General features: G+C 44.2%; 1 pseudogene; it reads right to left on the bottom strand.

The window, feature by feature from the left end:
- Positions 1-3216: 3216 nt before the first annotated feature.
- On the bottom strand, positions 3217-3367 carry LOC118580991 (annotated as a pseudogene).
- Positions 3368-4378: the final 1011 nt, after the last annotated feature.

Genomic DNA, 4378 nt, shown 5'->3' with positions numbered 1-4378 from the left:
ACTCAGTCTGTGAGAGGAGGAGACCCTTCTGAGAGAATGCCTCTCTTGGATCAGCCTGCAGACAAACCTGTAGGGCATTTCTTAATTAGTGATTGTTAGGGGAGAGCCCTGCCCATCGTGGGTGAGGCCACCCCTGGGTTGGTGGCCCTGGAGTCTATAAAAAAGCAAGCTGAGCAAAATATGGGGAGCAAGCCAATAGGCGGCACCTTTCCATGACCTCTGCATCAGCTCCTGCCTCCAGGTTTCTGCCCTGTTTGAGTTCCTGCCCTCACTGTTTTTGATGATGAACTGCTCTATGGAACTGTGGGTGAAATAAACCATACTCCAACAATACTCCCCAGCCAGGCGGTGGTGGCGCACGCCTTTAATCCCAGCACTCGAGAGGCAGAGCCAGACAGATCTCTATGAGTTTGAGGCCAGCCTGGTTTATAGAACAGGCACCAAAACTACACAGAGAAACCCTGTCTCGAAAAACCAAAAAACAAACAAAATAAAACAACAACAAAAAACAACCCACCAAAACCAAAAAAAACCCAATACCCCCCAAGTTGTTTTTGGGTCATGGTGTTTTATCACGGTAATATTAATGCTAACTACAACAACTGGGGAAAGAAAACAGAATGGACTGAGGGTCTCTAGGGAGAGTCCTAGACAAACAGCTTATAGGACTTAGTGAATGAGATTACTGAGAAGATGGAAAAATGTCTTAATTTAAGGGAAGACTAGAACAAAATCCAGAATTCAGACATGAAAAACAAGATTGCAGGTAGACTGAATATTGGAATGTGGATGTCAAGAGTGTCTGTAACAGAAAATTGAGGCTAGACTTTTCAGAAGTGAGGGCTGACCTCAGGCAAGTGCTCTACAACTGAGCCGTCCCCTCTGGCTCTCATATTTGCAGACAGCTTCACTGTGTTGCCCTGTCTGGGTTCAGACTTGCCCCTGCTGCCTCAGCCTCCTGGGTAGCTGAGACTGCAGGAATGCATGCCTGCACCTGCTGAAAATGTTTTTTTTATTTATTGTCACTACTTTATGCATATGGGTATTTTGTTTGCACATATGTCTGTGTACCACATGCGTGCCTGGTGCCCACAGAGGTCAGAAGAGGCTGTTGGATCTCCTAGAACTGGAGTTACAGACAATTGTGAGCTGCCACGTGGGTGCTGGGATTCGAACTTTGATCCCCTGGAAGAGCAGCCAGTGCACTTCACCCCTGAGCATCGCCCCAGCCCTGAAAAATGGTTTAAAAACATGAAACCCCCAAACACAATCAGTCAAAAAGTAAAGCCAAGCCAGTGGCCCTTGTGTAATTAATCATGGTTAACCTTGATGGCCAATTTGATAGGATCTAGAGTCTCCTAGGTGACAAGCCTCTGGGTATGCTTGTGAGGAATCATCTAGATCAAGTTAATTGAGGTGGGAGCACCCATGCATGGTTCTAGACTGAATAAAAAGGAGAGTGTGAGCCGAGCACGAGCATCCAGCTCCCGCTGCTTCCCGACTGGAGATGAATGTGATCAGCTACCTCAGGCTCCGGGCTCCATCCCATTTCCTGTCACGAGTGACTGTACCCTAACACTGGAAGCAGAAACAAACCCTGCCTTCCTCTCTTAAGTTTAGTTTCTCAGGATATCTTATGCAGCATCAGGAAAAGTAACTAATATAACCCCCTCAAAAACCCTTTGATAAATCTGATTATATAAAAGTTGAGAGCTTTGTGTTTGGCAAAGAAAACCAGGGACATAATGACCAGTAATAGACGGGGCAAATATATTTTCAAATATCTAAGGAGTGAGAAATTAATGTCTGGAGTATGTAAGGAGCTCTGTAAACCAACATAAAAATACAGGAACTGTTGGGCAGTGGTGGCAAGCACCTTTAATCCCAGCATTTGTCAGGCAGAGACAGGAGGGCAGCATGGTCTACAGAGTGAGTTCCAGGACAGCCAGGGCTACACAGAGAAACTCTGTCTCAAAAAACCAAAAAAAGAAAAAAAAAGAAAAAGAAAGGAAGGAAGGAAGAAAGAAAGAAAGAAGAGAAGAGAAAAAGAAAAAAGAAAACACAGGGACCATAGCAATGAATAAACTAATGACACTCATAGAAATACAAATTAAAAGGACGACAAAGAACATCTTTTAATATCTTATGTGTGTGGGTGTTTGCCTGCATGGTCTGTGCACCACATGCATACCTCGTACCTGCAGAGGCCAGCAGAGGGCACCAGATCCTCTGGAACTGGAGTTAACAGATGGTTGTGAGCAGCCCTGTGGATGCTGGGAATTAAACCTAGGTTTTCTAGAAAAGCAGCCAATGCTCTTAACCACTGAGTCATCTCTCTAGGTCCAGAAAACACTCTTTTGATATTACACTAACAAAAATTAAATACCTGGATAATAACCAGGTATGGCTGAGGGAGTGTGGACTGAGGAATTGTCAAATGCAACTAGTGGGAACGGAACTGAAGGCCTAAGAGTCTGGTGTATATGGCCTAGAAACTGTCCCACCTACATAGGGGGTTGCTTGTGAGCTCTGAGAGTTAGAAATAATCACGTATTCATAACCAGGGGACTAAACTGGTGACATGTGTCAGATACATCTGTAACAGTCAGAACAGTAGCAGTCCAGACATACATGGCTCAAGATGGCTTGATCATCTTATCATGCTGAGAAAATGTAAACAGATCGAAATATGTATAATTGGAAAGCATTTATCCAAATGTAGATATTATTATTCAAGAACAGATATAAAAAAGGATGTGCACCTAACATATCAGAATAGTTGCATGTGGAGAAAGAATACAATTGACCAATGAAAAGAGAATGAATGGATGCATGGTTAGGTAGATGGATAGAAGGTGAGTGGGTGAATGGAAGAAGGAAGAATAGAAGAATGGATGGATGGACTGATAGATGGAGGGATGGATGGGTAGGTAGGTGGTGGGTACCTGGGTGGTGGCTGAATGAAAGGAAGGATGAAAGAATGGATGGGTGTGTTCACGCATGCATGCATGCATGATTGTGTAGACAGGTAAGTGGGTAGATGGAAGGATGGAAGAATTTCACAAGTCTGGAAATCAGACAATATGTAGGAGTTAGTTCTCACCTTCTACCATGTGGGTCCTGGGGTTTGAACTCAGGCTGTTAGGCTTGGCAGCCAGCACTTTCACTTACTGAACCATCTTGTATTTACTCCCTTGACCCCCCAACTTCCACCCCCAAGGGAGAGCATGAAGGCAATCCTCCATTACCACAAATTTGACAGTCAAGGTTCCTGCATTTGGGGTGATCACATTTAGAGTGCAATGGATAATTTTCACCCTGGGAAAACTAGCTTTGTGATCATGGTACATACCTGCCGGGTAAGTTTTGTATTTGCCTCTTCATGAGATGTTTTATAAAGCCCTGAAAATATTTATTGAGCCCTATTTACACCAGACATTTTAGACACCTAAGATAAACCAATGAACACAACAAAGATTCCATGCTTAAGGTGTTAATTTTCAAAAGATCAATAGCAGCTATAATTGACATGTCAATTGTACAGCATCACAGGTCATAACTATTCAGAAAAGAAAAGTCATACAAGACAAGAAGATTCTGGAAGTTGTGGGGTGGTGCTTTATTTGTATTAAATGGAGATAGAACTGTGAACTTCACTGAGAAGGTAATTTAAAGGAAGGAAGCTCAGCATATAGTTTCCAGGGAGAAGAATGAGCCAGTGCAAAGGTGAGGCAGAAGCATGCTAGGCAGGTAGTGAGCCTGGCATTATGTGAAAAAAACAGGAAGTAGTTGGGGATGAAGCCAGAGAAGAGGGATTATGTTTGGGCACAGATCATGTGGGAACTTGGAGCCATTTATCTGGACTTAAGGTTTATTTCTCTGAATGAAAAGGAGAGGGCATTATGGGTTTGGAGTTTTGTTTGTTTGGGAACAGGGTCTCATGTAGCCCAGGCTGGTTTAAAACTTGCTATGTATTTAAGGATAAGCTTGAAATTTTAAGTCTTCCTGCCTCCTGAGTGCTGGGATTACAGACATGTACGGACATGCTCCGTTCGTTCAGCATGCCTGGTTTACATGGCGCTAGGGATCCAACCCAGGGCTTCACACATGCCAGATAAGCACACCGAGCTACTGCCCCAGCTCCAGAATCAGCTTTCAACAGGAGAGAGAATGTCTTCATGTGCGATAGCCAAGGACACGATACTGATGCTGGTGGTAAGGTGCCTATTGTGGGACCTCTTCCCTGTCTGCCCAAGCTCCTCAGCTGGAAGATGGAAAGCTCAGAGCTCTGCAGGGATTGGGGTAAGGTGGACTGTTGATGGTCCTCTAGGAAAATGGGAACTGGACAGAGGAGGGAAGAGCAGTACAACAGCCAGAG

This window comes from Onychomys torridus, chromosome 3, assembly GCF_903995425.1.
Source record: "Onychomys torridus chromosome 3, mOncTor1.1, whole genome shotgun sequence".
Lineage (NCBI taxonomy): Eukaryota > Metazoa > Chordata > Mammalia > Rodentia > Cricetidae > Onychomys > Onychomys torridus.
The sequence above is the reverse complement of the archived record's forward strand: the minus strand, read 5'-3'. Positions and strand labels throughout refer to the sequence as shown.